The sequence below is a fragment of the Lissotriton helveticus genome, chromosome 3_1 (genome assembly GCF_964261635.1).
Source record: "Lissotriton helveticus chromosome 3_1, aLisHel1.1, whole genome shotgun sequence".
In the NCBI taxonomy this organism is placed as follows: Eukaryota; Metazoa; Chordata; class Amphibia; order Caudata; family Salamandridae; genus Lissotriton; species Lissotriton helveticus.
Window position 1 is genome coordinate 1,942,165,483 of NC_136061.1, and position 17,220 is coordinate 1,942,182,702.

The window sequence follows — 17,220 nt, forward strand, 5'->3', positions numbered from 1 at the left end:
ATGGCGACCAGAAAAAGGGGATAAAAAAATGGTCCGACCGTGGCAGGGGGATGGGCTCTTTCCCCTTTAGGTCTCCCAGATTAGAAAAAAAGGGAGGTGCCCTTTAACATGGGTTGCTTTTGTGACCTTCTGAAGCAGTTGCTAGGCTGTGAGGTCTTGAGCTAGTTCAGTTGCAGTGAGCGCTGAGGGGTCATCAAAATGCTAATTAAAATCACCTAGGAGAGTGAAATTAGCAGGGACGCTGGCAAGATTGATAACTGTTTCTGGCATAGATTTGCAAAATTGGCCCGTTGCCCCAGGTGGGCGATAGATAAGAATACCTGAGAGTGAGAGGGTGGGGGTAAATTCTATTGAGAAGTGGGAATTCTCACAGTCTAATAACGGGCTTCCTAACAGGCGACAAGTCACATGGTGTTTATAAATAATAGCAATGCTACCGCCCTTGCCTGTCGCTCTGTCCACCCTCTGAATTACATATTTGGGAGAAGTGTTTGGACAATATCTGGCTCTGAGCTGGAATTGAGCCAGGTTTCTGTGAAGAACAGGGCTTCCGAGACTGAGTCTTTTAAGAACGTAGAGATTTCCGCCGTATGTTTGGGCAAAGATCTACAATTAAGTAGGAATAATTTATATAATTTCTGGGGGGGGGGGGTGGTGTGGAGACAGCGAGTGCAGATAGTTCAAACCGACAGTGAAGACACCTGTCCTGAAGTGTCTCGATTGTTGATCAAGATCGAGTGTGCACATTTTGGCCCTGGGATTCTATTTAACTGTTTGACCTGCGAGCTGGTGTAACAGTAGTAACCTGGGGGAGGGGAGGCAGGGGTTCTGGCCCCTGGGCCCGTTCAGGCGCGGAAGGGCACAGACGGGCTTGCCTTTCGTGAGTCTTCAGCATGCCAGTGGTGCGCCCGCTGTGCTCATCCCCTGCGCAGTCCCGCCATCTGGCGCTTTTGTGGCATCAGTCTTGCTAGAGCGCTGACTCGGCGCCTAAGTGCGTGTGCAAGTAAAAAGGGATGGCCCACTACCCTCAAGCTTTTAACACAGCTCTCCCTGTGAACATCAGGAAACAATTTTTAAAACCAGTAGCAGCAGTAATTATATTAAAAACTGAAAACAACAAAACAGTTATAACGTAAGGCTTCCGCGAGGGTTCAATCCTTCTAGTTACCGCTGCGCAGTCGCGCCATCTGGTGCTTTTATGGTATCAGTCGTGCGTCGGGTTCCAGCTGCTAGAGCGCTGACCCGGCGCCTAAGTGCGTGTGCTGGTAAAAAGGGATGCCCCACTACCCTCGAGCTTTTAACACCTCTCTCCCCATGAACGTCAGGAAACAATTTTTAATACTAGTAGCAGCAATATTTTAAAACCAGTAGCTGCAGTAATTATATTAAACACTGAAAACAACAAAACAGATATAACGATCACACTTTCGCGAGGGTTCAATGCTTCTAGTTACCGCTGCGCTGTCGCGGTTTTGGCGCTTTTATGGCGTCAGTTGAGTGTCGGGTTCCAGCTGCTAGAGCGCTGACCCGGCGCCTAAGTGCGTGTGCTGGTAAAAAGGGAAGCCCCACTACCCTCGAGCTTTTAACACAGCTCTCCCCGTGAACGTCAGGAAACAATTTTAAAACTAGTAGCAGCAGTATTTTAAAACCAGTAGCAGCAGTAATTATATTAAAAACTGAAAACAGCAAAACAGATATAACGATCAAGCTTCCACGAGGGTTCAATGCTTCTAGTTACCGCCACAGGCAGTGATAAATTGACAAGATACCTGTTTTTGCTTTCAGTGACAGGCACACCACATTTAAAGAATTGCATACTTTCATCAGTGATGCTATAGATTTTAGTATAATAATTCCTTCTGGTAGTGTCTGCATTCAGTGACAGGCACACTCGTAACAAGGAGGTGCAGCGCAAGGCACTCTGTACCGTGATTGATCACTCTGCAGTAGTTATGGAAGTTAGAGCCATTAATCCACCTCCAGTTTTCATTTCTCAACCTGGGGTTCCATCACTTGAATCGGAGGATTGGATAGATATTTTTGATAATTATCTCAAAGCATTAGCTGGTCTAGAATTTGGTGCTGGCAGAAAAAAAGCAATACTGTTGAATGCATCAGGAAAGGAAGGTCAGCATGTGTTTAAGTATTTACCTAAAGCACTTAAGCAGGCAGGACGCCCCATTGAAGATGTGTATGTTGAAGCACGTAAGAGGTTCGAAACTAGGTTTGCAAAGAGTGCAAATGTGGTGATGAGAAGGCACTAATTCTACGCTCAACTCCAACGTGTTGGTGAATCAGTAGTTGAGTTCATTACATGTTTAAGGGAGTTATCACCCAAGCGTAAATTTGGAGCGATGGCTGATGAGATGATCAGAGACCAGCTCATTGTGCAGTGTAGAAGCAGGAAGATGCAAGAGAGGATGTGGGCAGCTAAAGATCCATCATTGAAGGAGGCTATTGAAATAGCAAAGGTAGTCTGAATATTGTGTGAAGGAAATGGAACGGAGAGAAGTCAGGGATGCTGGAGCAATGACAATTGTGGAGAGTGACATGGCAGCAATGTCCAAACTGTCAGCAAAGTCGAGTGGTAGAAAGATGAGTGAAATTAAAGGGGCCAGCAAGAACGGTAGCAGATGTGGTAGCATTTACCATTCTTCTGAAGCTAGAAATTGCCATGCAATAGGGAAGGAGTGTCGGAAGTGCAGACGTTAGGAGTACATCGATAGAATGTGTAGGAGTAAAGACATTTTAAAGGGAAAGTAGCAATTGTGAGAAAGGATGAAGATGATTTCTGTGACTCTGGGTTGCGTGACAGAGTAGTGTGTGGTCATGAGGATTAGGGCATGGATGTTGGTTCGGCCTGATGCAATAGGCCTAATGCGGAGTTTACCATCAAAAATAGAGAAGTAGAATTGATAGTGAATTCTGGCTCATGCTACACAATAATTCCCAAGAGGATGTTCCTCAAAGAATAGTGTTTCTTACCGAAATATATCAATCCTGGCTACCAGGGTGAACAGATCGCCTTTATTGGTTATATGGAAACTGACATTTTGTTCAAAAACAGATGTGCTAAGGGGAAAGTGTATGTGGTTTTATCAGGACCATCCATACACGCTGGTATCACCATTATGATTTGCATAAAATCATAAATCCATGCGCGCCTAATCAAATTATGGTGGTGAAGATACAACTTTGCAAGATTTATTGCATAGTGCAAACAAAGTGTTTAGGAAAGACATGGGGGAATTAAAAGGCTATGTGCATGAGCTCAAATTAAAGCCTAATGCTTCTGGTGCAGCACAAGGTCAGAAAAGTGCCCATTAGGGTAAGAGAGGAAGTCAAAGAATTGTTGAAGGAAATGCTGGAGAGTGGGGTGATCGAGCCTGTTGAAGCTTCAAGTGGGGTATCTCCAGTCGTTATCACTAAAACAAGAAGATGGGAAACCAAGGTATTGCGTTGACTTGCGAGGTTTGAATCAGAACAATATCACGGACAACTTCAAGCTTCCTAACATCAATAAGTTAATACTTTTGCTTAAAGGGGGAAAACAAATTCCAATCTGGACCTTAAACATGCATATCACCAGATACATCTTCAGCAAAAGTCAAAATCCTTGACGGCGTTCATCACCACGGAAGGCACTTTCCCATTTACTAGGATGCCGTTCAGGTTATCTCCGGTGACAAGTGGCTTCCAGAGGATGATGAATGTAATTTTTAAGGGGTTGGACAATATCATCTTCTTCCAAGACGATATTCTAGTGTTTGTGATACTGTCAATAGTCATAATGTTGCCCTGAAGTTGGCCTTGAATCATCTTGCAGAGACTGGGATGACATTAAAGCGTGAAAAATGTGAATTCATTTTTAGTGGAAGATATTGAATATCTTGGGCATACCCTATCCGCCAATGGTATGAGGCCTAAAAGCGACTTTGTATCTTCCATCAGGCCTGCACCATCGCCTAGGGATAAAAAAAAATTACTCTCATTCCTAGGGTTGATAGAGCACTACTAAAAGTTTGTCAAAGATTTTGAAAGCAAAACTGAATGTTTAAAAGTTTTGATGAGAAGCGGGGGCGTGGCTTGGACGCCGAGGAAGATGGCGGCTTAGAGCGTCTCTCCTCCCGTCACGAGTGCTTGAATCCTAAATTGGAACGCTTCTTCAGCTCTGTAGCTGAGATGTGACCGCAGTTTCAAGAACCGGAACGCTCCCGGAATACGAGGAGCTGTCCCATGCGATCGTAACTGCAGTGGTTCGGGAGCTGTGCCGTTTGAAGCTCCGGACACACATGGCGGCAGAACGCGGTGAAAGGAGGACGCGGAGCAAGAAGTAATCTCCAGCGTGCCGATGCGGGGAACCTGCCTTAGCGAGGAAGTTTGAAGCGGAGGGAAGGGCCGACGAAGGAATGCGCCCCTGAGCAGGCGGACTGAAAACACTGGTCGCGTGAGTACTGTGTGATCGCCCGTGCCGAGGCTTCCTCCGTCTTACACAAGATGGCGGCCGCCACTCGGTAATGCACCGCAGTCCGAGACAAAGTGACTCTCCCAGCCATCTCTGCTTATATTAATCCACATGCAACAACAGGAGAGCGATACTGACAACTGCTGAGCATGTGGCAATGAGAAGCTAATGTTAATGCAACCATTAGTCTGTATTGAACTCCACCAAACACGTGATCTGTGCATTACACGTGATGGATGCCATTCTGTTGATGGGGGCTTAATGCTGAGTGCAGCTTCACACATAATAATGCTGACTAGTCCCTAAAACTCCGCTTATATTAATCCACATGCAACAACAGAAGAGCGATACTGACAACTGCTCTACCAGTTTGAACATGTGAGCACATGGCAATGAGAAGCTAATGTTAATGCAACCACGATCTATGTCTGCAGTACCAACCATTAGACTGTATTGAACTCCACCAAACACGTGATCTGTGCTTCACACATACTGAGTGCCTGGATTACATGATACCGAACTGTATCCGATTCCCTGCTGCACCAGCGCTATCCCCGAATGCTGACTAGTGCCTAAAACTCGGCTCTCTTCTACCTACCTACACAATAATCAATATTCGGTGAACCTCTCAACGATAGTCTTGTCTCCGCAAAGCTTTTTCCAATGCCAGTGTACACCACGTGCGCAGTTTGAATGAATATGTGAGGTGCTCTGTACCTGAGATCCCAAACGCATGGTAATGCTGCTCCCAGCATACTGAGATCTAGTTTACCACTCTATTATATGGACTTGTACTGCACACTTTCCGGACGCAGCTTGTGATTCCAGGCAAACTAGGGAAGGTTCTAGCGACCAAGATGGATACCAAAGACCAGACTACCCTTAAAAGGCTTAAGTCGGATCACTCGAACCCGGGATCACCAAATAAACCAAAGAAGATCACTCCGGACGTACTTGATATGATATTGAATAGGCTGGATGAAGTGAAGGACCTGGCCAAGGTCACTAAAGAAGAAGTGGTGGCAATCCGTCAAGATATCCGAGATACTAATGCGCGCCTAACAGAAACAGAATCCCGGATCAGTCGCCTGGAAGACATAGAGGTTAAAACTTCAACGGCTCTGAAACACCTACACATCTCCTCAGACCAGACGGCTAGACGACTAGCCGAGTTGGAGGATAGGAATAGGAGAGGGAACCTACGCATTTTTGGAATTCCGGAGGGGTCCGAAGAGTCGGAAGGTTCATGCATTAGGTTCTTGGAATCCTGGTTCACTAAAGCCACGAACCTGACTTTCACAAGCCCGCTTGAATTTGACAGGGCACATAGAGTGCCAGGAAGAATCACTAAGACGCAGAGAGGACCAAGGCCCATCGTGTGTAAACCGTTGCGCTACCAACATGTCGAGCAAATCCTTGCCTTCGTGCGGAAGCACAATCATATTCTATGGAAGGACACCAAGGTCTACATTTCCCAAGACTACAGTAAGGAGACCGTAGAAATAAGGAAGGCCTTCCTTGCCTTACGTCCACAACTGACAGTGAAGGGATATCAATTTGGCTTTGTAGGCCCAGCGAAGTACAGGGTGACGATACGTGGATCGTCTCACTACTTCACGGATCCCAGGAAGCTTAAACATATGCTTGATGACATAGAAGAACGGGATATGGAGCGTGACATGGAAACTAATAATCCAGATAGCCTAGCAGCCTCAGCTTCGGCTTCAGGCTACAAATGACCACACCTGAGCCTCCGCACTCTCATCAGGATATTTCTGCTTTGCTGATTCTACAAAGCCTAATACGCTTGTCAAGTACAAGGTAACTACAGGGTAAGGTCCCAAGTTTACGGATGCCTCCTTGCACCGGAAGTTCTATGATGCTTGAAACGTCGCGCTAGGGCTTGATCTTCAGTCCTGGAGGTCTCCCTACTTTGCTTCTCCAGTTGTATTTGACACAGACCTGTTGTTATTGGTCTACACCTTTTGAAGGGAGCAAATCCCCGGAACATTGGCAGGATAATTCGGGGTAGATTGGATTTCAGATCGACCACGCTGAGACTCTTTGTTTAAGAAATGGTTACTGCCAAGTTACTGATTTTGTTTAGGTTACCCACCACTGATGCATGGGCCTAATGATTACTAACCATTACAGACCTTTGCTGTAGGGTATGAAGCTATAATACTTTACAATAGTTCAGGTCGTTGTTTTCTCAACTTTCTGCTCGATAGCTATAATCGAATGGGTACATAGGATTGTTTCTGATCTATCAAGATTATATAGTGGGGGCGTGCTAGTCGATTCATATTGATTATATGTTGGTTCTGCCACACCATTCCAATGTTCTAATGTTCGAACGACCCACTGCTTACGTAGTGATTATATGCATTTTGCGTTGTGCGTAACTGTTCCAATGTTTATACATGACTAGTGTAGACGGGAGGGTTGCTGCGGTTTTCCTCACGTCGCCATGCTTCTGTACTACAGTTGGGGAGGGTGGGGTGGGGGGATATGGGGGATTGGGGGGGATGGGTGTAGTGTTCTTTGGTTTGCATTTTTTCTTTTTCTTTTTCTTCTTCTTTCTCCTTCTTTTTCTCTTCCTCTTCCTCTTCTCTTTTCCTTGCTATTTCTTTCTCTCCCGGTCTGTCTCTTTGCTCTTGATTGGACAAGTTGTATCATGCATATGTTGTGTTTGTCTGCCCGTACTCAGACCAGTCATGTTCTATCCCGGGGCGCCCAGATGTCTGCGCATGGTCTCTTCCCGTTTTACGTCATAGGGAACAATCCAATGTGTTCTGTGCATAATGCGCCGTGTAACATGTTTCGTCTTGGCGCTCATGGTCCATTCATGATACATATACTAATTTAAATGTCACATACACCGATCTCCACTCCATTTGGGGCAAGCTCACTTGACCGGTTGAAGATTCTGTCTATGAATGTTAAAGGTTTAAATCAACCCGTTAAAAAACAAAAGATATTAGACTATGTACGCAGGCAGAAGGGAGACATTGTATTGCTACAAGAAACCAAACTAGATGCTAAACAATTTTACACTCTGCGCAACAAGTTTTATACGGAGGTTGTAGGATCTAGTGCACTTGGTAAAAAGAATGGAGTTCTGGTATTACTGTCAAAGAAGTCCAAAGTAGAATTACTGTCTTCCTCATCAGATGAAAAGGGACGCTGGGTCACAGTGAAACTTTCTAAGGACAACACAGAATTCTTTGTCACTAATGTTTACGCACCTAACGCTAGTGACTTGGACTTTTGGCAGGACTTAGTCAGGCAGATTGCAACGATACCTGATACGGCGGTACATATATTTGGGGGTGATTTCAATCTCCCTTTTGACCCGGCCTTAGATAGGGATTCAAAATGTGTATTCAAACCGAACAAATCACACAATGCCTTTATCAAACTATGTCAACAATTTCACTTAATTGATACATGGAGAATACAAAACCCTACTGATAGGGATTACACTTTTTACTCCTCCCCTCACGACTCGTTCTCCCGCATTGACTACATTTTCATTACACAAAATGGCGTAGCAAGGATAGAGGATACATCAATTGAACCTAGGGTACTGTCAGATCACTCATGCATTTCTCTATCCATTTGTAACATTAAACCGACCCCTAAACAAACGTCTTGGAGACTCAATGAAGAAATCTTAAGCAAAGAACAAAATAGAACTGAAATTCTAACAGCCATTAGGTCTTATTTGGAGAATAATGTGAAAGGGGACACTTCAGATCTAGTACGATGGGAGGCTTTGAAGAGTACAATAAGGGGGGTGTGCATCAAAATTCGTTCAGCAATGAACAGAGATTGTAATGCAAAGCTGGAAGGGTTAGAGGCTGAAATAGCTATCCTAGAGAACAAACACCAAATGACAAGGGACAGGGAGACGTTCAATATTAAGACCAACAGAAAATATGAATATAACAAGCTAGTGAGCGAAAGGGCGGGGGTGTGGCTAGACAGGAAGCGAAGGTTTAAGCTATGTGAATCTAATAAGGCCGGCAAGAGCCTAGTGGCATACCTAAAATTCAAGGTCCAAAAGAATGCTATTAATGTTATTAGGGACTCTGCAGGAATTACTCACTCAGACCCCCAAAAAATAACTGAAGTCTTTAAAGACTTTTACGAAGACTTATACGCTAAAAACGAGTTGGTGGATGTAGACAAGATTCAGGAGTATCTACAGGAATGTGTTCTACCAAAATTAAAACCTGAAGAACAACTCAGTCTTAATGAGCCGATCTCGGCCACTGAGGTGGAAAAAGCGATCAGGGGATTGAAATGCGGGAAGGCACCGGGCCCAGATGGCTTCACGGCCAAATTTTATAAAAGCTTTAAAGCGGATTTGATTAAACCTCTTCTAAACCTCTTTCACGAATTCACAGAATCAGGGGAGGTAAGGGGCACATTAGCAGAAGCGACTATTGCAGTTCTGCCAAAAGACGGCAAAGACCCGTCACTACCAAAAAATTATAGGCCGATTTCGCTGATCAATTTAGATTGCAAACTACTGGCCATGATTCTGTCAGCCCGTTTACAAAAAGTCCTTCCTACCCTTGTACACCCATCCCAAGCGGGTTTCCTGAAGCATAGATTGTCTAGTGATAACACCAGAGTGCTAGCCCATGCCCTAGAAAAAGCAAAACTTCTGAAAACTCCCACGGTAGCTGTCACACTAGACGCGGAAAAAGCCTTCGACAAGGTAGATTGGTCCTTCCTAGAGGCGGTTCTACACAACTTTAACCTAGGAGAGACGTTTACTAAACTCGTAATGGCTTTATATGCCGGCCCTACTGCCAAGGTAAGAGTGGGTGGCTCCTTCTCTTCTTCCTTTTGTTCGAAACAGGGGACGAGACAAGGTTGCCCACTATCTCCATCTCTGTTCTTACTGGCAATAGAACCCTTTTTGTGGCATATTAGACATAATGAAGCCATTGCTGGTGTTCCTTTCGATGACTGCACTGTAAAATTGACTGCATACGCCGACGATGTGCTGATCCTGACAGAAAAAGCCGACGAGGCTATCCCGGCACTGATGGACACAATTGAGGGGTTCTCTAGAGTTTCAGGGTATAAACTGAATAAAGACAAAACAGAAGTTAAGTTACTGAACAATATTGGGGGTAAAGAAATTCTGGGTTCATCTGGCCTCACCTGGCAACCGAAAGCTTTTAAGTATTTGGGCTTAGATTTTGAGAAGGACTTGGTTACGACTCTGAAATTAAATGAAGATTTGACATTAAAAAAGATATCTAAGCTGCTGGACAGCTGGTCACCAAAATTTTTATCCTGGTGGGGTAGGGCTGAGACCCTTAAAATGATGTGCACGCCTCTAGTTAACTACTTAGCCTCTATGCTACCCATGACTTTTTCAGACGAATTCATTAAGAAGGTAGATAGGTTGTTCGGAGAGTTCCTGTGGCGAGGGAAGAAAGCCAGGATATCACTAAAAAAGCTGCAATTAGCAAAGGAAAAGGGCGGCCTGGGCCTCCCCTCGTTCAGGAACTACCAAACAGCCTTCCTCTGTAAGCAAGGGGCACTTTGGCTGGTTGATGCTACATCCTACACTCCTGTGTGGCTAACTATTGAACGTTCCTTAATGGCACATGCACCCCTCTCGGCTATCCTCACCATGGACTTGGCCCATGTACCTCACTCCAAATACATTCTATTAAATACCAGAAGAGCACTCCTCCGACTTGATCAGTCTCATAAAACTGCTTCGGTGATTAAGAGATCTACTTTGATCTCATTATGGCGTAACCCTATGCTCCGGATGGAGGGTCAGACCCTTTATTGGGAACTGTGGGCTGCGAAAGGTATACATATGGTGAGTGACCTCTATGAGAATGGCAGGCCCCTACCCTTCTCGTCGTTGCAAGAGAAATTTAATTTGCCACCCATAGAATTTTACCAATTCCTAAAACTGAAAGCCGCTATCTCCAAATGTCCCCTCACTACAGACTTGCCTTGGCTAGTGACCCGTCTCCGAATATTGTACCATGCTGATCATTTTGTTTCCAGAGTATATAAACTGCTACTCCCCCTGCCCAAGAAACCACATAGGTCGACAGAATGTAAGGGTATACACCCGTTACAACGGATCTTTTACTCCGCACTACCATTACAACGCGACTTTTACTCCGCATACCATTACAACGCATTGCGCTGGGGGGCGCTCTAGGATAGGGAATAAGTATAATTTACTATCCAACACCTTCCCTAGGGTCCACGGGGACTGGAGTTAGAATAGTAAATTATACTTACCACTATCCAGCGCCCCAAGGCGCTATGCGTTGTAACGGTATGCGGAGTAAAAGTCGCGTTGTAATGGTCTGCGGAGTAATAGTATGCGTTATAACGTCATACATCCGAATGTAAGTGGGAGGCGGAGCCTAACTCCACAGGCCTAGCGATAGACTGGGAAGTGATACACAACACCGCACTAACAAACAAGGTCTCCCCGATCCTATGCCAAACGAAGTATATGTTGTTGAACAGAGTGTTTTGGACCCCCCAGAAACTGTTTAAATGTAAACTGAGGGACACGCCTACCTGTTGGAACTGCCAGGAAGCACCAGGTGACTTGGCCCACATGCTTTTTAATTGTTCCTTATTGCGACCGTTTTGGAGTAAAATATTTACATATATTCAGCAAGTATTTGGAATCACCCCTATCCAGGAATTTATATATGTCATTATGGGCCCTTTAGAAACACAATTGCCGGACATTCATGACAGACAATTGCTTGATATCATGTTGACATTGGCGTGCAAGGTCATACTTTACAAATGGAAAAATTTTGCTGAAGTCAACTTTAAAATGTGGCTGGAATGGCTTTCCTTTCTAAGAGGGGCGGACAATCCTGCACTACAGTCAGCCACTTGGAAACCTTCGAACAGCAAACTCTGGTCGTCCCTGGATGCTTCATCCTCCCACTTTGAGCCTCCATGAAGTACAGCTCAACGGTCAACTTGGCTAAATAGGATCATTATAGACTTTGGTGGGATTGAATGTGTATGCTTACTGTATATTTCCTGTTACGCGCGCAGCGGACCAGGTCTGGGTAAACCGATTGCTATTGTTCTACAGATACACCTGTCCTCTCTCTTCTCTACTCTTTTCTCTTCTCTCTCGTTTTTCCTCTCTCTCTTTCTCCCCCTTTTCTTCTCTTTCTTCTTTGACTTGATTTGATTATTGTTAGTATCACTCCGCCAATACTTTATTCATGTGTACCTTGGAAGATTACTTGTATTGTTTCTATTTTCATCTTTGTTCTTCAATAAAAAAGATTTGAATTAAAAAAAATAAAAGTTTTGATGAGAAAAGGGGTGAAATGTGAGTGGGGTGCCTCACAACAATGTTGTTTTCAAAGAATCAAAGAGGAAGTTTGCAATAGCCAAAATTTGGTTACATTTGATACAAGGTTCAAGACGAAAGTCACAATTGATGCCAGTGCGACAGGAATGGGAGCTATTCTATCTCCAATGCATGGTATGGTTGAGATAACGGTTGCATTTGCATCACACACCTTAACTGATACTGAGCGTCATTATGCAGTTATAGAGAGGGAAGTGCTAGCTGCAGCATGGGGCTTAGAATACTTTTGTACTGATGTGTGGGGCAGTCATGTTATTTTGCGTCTTGCAAACAGACCACAAGCCAATTTTGAAGGTTTTGCTTCCTGATGGTACAGGCAAAGGGTCAGCTAGGTTGGCGAGGCTGACCTCAAGTTTACAAGAGTACAACTATGCAAGTATGAGTATATTCCTGAGTGGATGAATGTCCAAGCTGACTGTCTCTCGTGGTTGTCACTTGATTGGAAAACTGTGGATGAGGAAGCAGTTGTGTGTAAAGAAAGTGAAGGAGCTGTGGTGAGTATTGAGGGCGTTATCAATTGTTGTGGTTGAGTAGTAAGTGAATTGGAGTGGATAGAAGCCATGAAAACACATGAGGTACTAGAGGTGATATTCATGATTAAGAATGGAAATAGTGGGGAAAGTACACTTTCTTTTCATTTACGACCTTTTAGCAAGGTTTTGGATGAGCTTTCTATGAATGAGGGTACCACAGTTATGGGAGGTGACAGGTTGGTTCCCCCTTTGGGAGTGCGCAAAAGGTTGTTTGATTTAGCCCTTTTTTTAAGCAAAGTTTTATTGATTTTTTTGTTTTCTTCACAGCATACATGGACGTAGAATTGCATATCTGTGCATTGAACAGCTTGTGACAATTTATACAGCATACCACAGCAGTGCCCATATCTCGCATTACAAAAGCTCGCTTTCTGATATTCCAGGCATTGCTCTTATGTCTCGGTCTCTCTGAAACTGAACCATTGCCAAGTCAAATTGAGAACATTATAGCATTATGTTATCTTGTCCATCATATTACAAAACTCTTGCATATAGTTATATTGCTGTCTGGCCAGAAATGGAATACTTAAAACCCCACAACTATGCTTCACCCTCCTCCCACCCTCTGATCCTGCTTATATACAAAGTGCCTCTCTCCAGGGTCGGTCGCCGGCACTGACACAAACATGTTACGCAGCACGCTCAACACACTTCTCCTGATACCCAAGGCCATGCTGTGAGAAGTTGGCCTGGTATATGATGTTCACTTTTCTAGTGAGCACCTTGCACCAGTCCAAACGACCCTTATGGTGATTGGTTGTAAGTCAATCTTATAGACCAGCTATCCTAGGGGTAGCATGGACAAAAGCAGTCTTAGGCTAAACTCAAGAGGGCATGTGAAGCCAGCTGTTTTACCATATGCACAGAGACGTTTTAACACAGGGGCAAAGTGGGCTCTGGCCCAGAGCCCCAGCCTTTGAGGGGGCCCCCTGACAGAGTCAGCTCCATTCTCCAGACTTTTGCCCTAATGACCTTGAATATTGCTTTAACAGATACTGTTTCCCTTTAGTTTATTTTGTTATGTACCTGATGTGTGAGAGTCTAGTACAGCCATTTTGCAGAGAAATGTTGTGTTTTTTTCATGCAATATACATAAAAAAAATGTCTTTTAGATCAAAACAAGGCCTAACATAAGAAATGGGAGGGAGTCACAGAGATTATTTCCAGTAATATTGGTGAGCTGCTGCTGTGTTCCAATATTGAAAACACACATAACTATCCATGAATATTAGATGTAAACACATTTAGGGCCTTATTTATGAGAAGTGATGCATCGCTGTGTGAAAACAGGAATGCGTCACTTCTTAGTGTGCTCTCGTTGCGGCATGTTGGATGCATCATATTTACTGCATGACACATCATGTCTCAAGGAGTTACAGATACGTCAGTATTTCTGACATATCTGTAGGCGCAAAAGTGGTGCATTGCTGGTGTTTGAAAATAGACGCAACTCCAGCAGTGTGTCATTTCACATGGGGCTTGCCTGCATCAGTCGTACACCTGCTCTGAGGCAGGTGTAAGATATTTATGCAATGGCGTTCTAGAAGTGGCGCAATGAGTTCTCATAGATTTCAATGTGCCACTTCTATGAGGCTTTTTGCTGGGAACACCCACCCTGCATACATTATACCAGGCGCAGGTATAATGTGGTGCAGGGGTTTACAAAGTGAGGCATCTGCCTAGATGCGTCACTTTGTAAAATAGGGCGCAAAATTACACATTTTGTACGCTGCCGGTGCTTCACTGAAAAGCGACATAAAAGTGAAGGAAGGCCTCATAAATAAGGTCCGTAGAATTTGAACCCGTGTTCCTTTTGCACTGTCAGGGACCTAATGAAATGAAATAGTGTATTTAATAAAGCGAGCAGCTACTCAGACTAGAGTGTCCTGGTGCGCAACAGCGGGAGGAAAACGTGCGTAAAAGACCCATCAGTTATTAAAAAGACAGGTTTACATGGTCTTCCTGAAAAAGAGTAGGTCTGTGGTTAGTCTCAGAGACTCAGGGAGGCTGTCCCACAATTTTGCGTCTTAGAAACCCAAGGGATCTGCCTCCAGTACGGGCACGGCATATTTTAGGCACGATGGCCAGGTTGGCATTGGAAGATCTTAGGGGTCTAGATGTTTTGTAGCGGTTAACCTGCTTATTTAGGTAGCCAGGTCCTAAGCCGGGTAAAGCTTTAAAGATGATGGTCATCGCTTTGAAGTCGACCCGTTCTTTTATGTGGAGCCAGTTTAGAGACTAGAGAATTGGGGTCATACAAATCTGGGTTTAGGTCTCGGGATGGCTCTGGCGGCTGCATTTTGTACCACTTGTAGGCGCTGGATAAGGGATTTGGGAAGATCGAGGTACAAGCTATTGACATAGTCAAGCTTTGATTTCACCAGCGCCTGCACCACAATCTTTCTGCTCTCAAGTGGTAACATTGGCAGGAATTTTTGTAGCATCCGGAGTATGCCAAAGCAAGCGCCAGTTAGATTTTGGATTTGAAAGCGTATGGAGAGTGTCTTGTGTATGACTATTCCTAAGTTTTTGACTTTCTCCTTTTCAGCGGGCGGGGGAGGTAGATCTTTTGGCCACCAGAGCTCCTTGCTCACTGCTCCATCAGGATTCAAGCAAGCCGGGCCGACGACGGCTGTAATGCCAGAAACCGGTCCCCGGAAGCTTGTCTCCTTTCTGGTGAAGAATTGGCTTGGTAGTTTGGTCTGCCCTGTTCCCATGATGCACTGGGCCAGGGACAGACTAATTTGCATATAGCCAGGTTCTGAGCTGGGATGGGGCAGTGAGCTAAATAACGGTGATGGATCAAGCCCTGATCTTTGGACTGGGTAAGAGTGGTCTGCTTAAATCAGACACTCTGTTCATCACCACCCCCTTTTCTGAATTGTAAAAGTAGCTTGGCCTTCTTAGTTCATGTATACATTAACTAGGTTTCTTTTTGACTCTGAAATGAACTGTAAGAAACTGACCTCGCAAAGCCAATTTGCCTGATCGATCTTTGTCTGAAATTGCCAATCAATGTTCAGGACATCGTTAACTTTTTAGTTTCCTTGCACATGCCTTATCTTGTTCAGCATCTGTTACTGTTTCTTTTTTATGTTTATTCCTTACATGGGTTATGCTTTCAATTATAGGTTTGTCCGGCTTGTGAAGATTGAATTTGGGACATTCCTAATAATTAACTTTTGGGTTGGGATACTGCAAATTGGATTTTTGCTATGTGATACTTTGTTTGAAAATGTACCTTATTGACTAGAATTTTGTGCAGTGGGTGTACATTTATAATGTGAATATTGGGTATAAAAGGAGACGTCTCACCTTAGTAAAAGGAGCAGTCTCCAGAGAATTTACACCGTGATGTATTTCTAGGATCACTGTTACTAGCTGCAACTATAAACCTGGTCTCTGACGCCATCCAGAAGTATTCCGTGTCTTTGAATGCCAAGACAGGTGAACTCGAAGATCTTAGGCGTGCCCCTGACACCGCTGGGTTAAGCCCCGGTACTTCAACTGGTCTAAACCCAAGGTGTAACACGAGGGCCACACCCATTCTACATTTTCATGATATTCACGAGAGACAGTTATATGCAAGAAATCCAAATGGAACATTTTTTCGTAATAGGTGGATATCTTGAAAATCTTTAATGGATACGATTCTCGTTGGGGCATATAAGGACATTTTTCTGTTTTTCTTGCAGTGCTTTTGTTTCAGTTGGGACTCGACAACAAGCATTTGCAATGCAATAGGTCTCGCATTATTAAAGTTTGAGCTATTGGTGTTGCATTATTTAGCAATGCCAATAGCTCAAACTTTAATAATGCGAGACCTATTGCATTGCAAATGCTTGTTGAGTTTGTAAATGCTACCGTTGATTCTGTAGGGTATAGCAATTGCTTAGTTTTAAACAAGAGCTGATCATAAGTCTCGAATTCCAAAGTTTAAGGATGGTTAATATCATTGATCATTCGAGTACACACTAAAAATGAACACAATAAAACAGCGTTGTCCTCCTCCGAGCAACAAGAACCATTTTGTTCCTTTTGATTTCTGTAATAGTTACGTGCTGTATATATAGATGTTGCACTGTCTCATCATATGCTATGTCCCTTTCTGATTAGTATTATTTTTGTCCTTTAAAACACTGCACAACAGCCTTACATTCCATGCAGGAGCCAATGGATATATAAAGTCTTAAAGCTGATTTATTGTGTTAGGCACACCACATTCAAGGATTTGTGCATCTCAGGATTTAAAATGAATGAATGAATGACATGGCTTTTATATAGCTACCCTGGAGCATCCCAGCGCTGACACTGTAACTAGGAAAACAGACACCCTAGGGCAAGAGCCAGGTTTTCAGCTGTTTTCGGAAGGTAAGATGGTTGGGTTCCCTACGAAGATACAGCGGAAGGGTGTTCCAGAGTCTGGCGGCGTTGTATGAAAAAAGCTGCCCTCCACTTCTGGCCTTCTTGATCCTAGGGACCACTGCTAGGTGGAGCTCATCTGAGCTGAGATTTCTATTCGCCCTATAGGGGCGAATCATGGCTTTATTTATAGGAGGTCCGCACCCTTCCAAAGAATTTTTTTTGTAAACATATTTTATTGTTATTTGCAAACAAAATGAGCATCATGTATCATACTACACCAGGTCGTGTTAGCGACAATCTACATAGCATCCTTTGATACTCATGCCCCTTAATAAATTTTTTTTTTAAAACTACGCCCCCCCCCATTCAATGCCCCCCACCCCTGTCAGTGTGCCTGCGACTAATACATAAAAGCACAATATCCATGGGTACCTTCCGTATATCTTGAG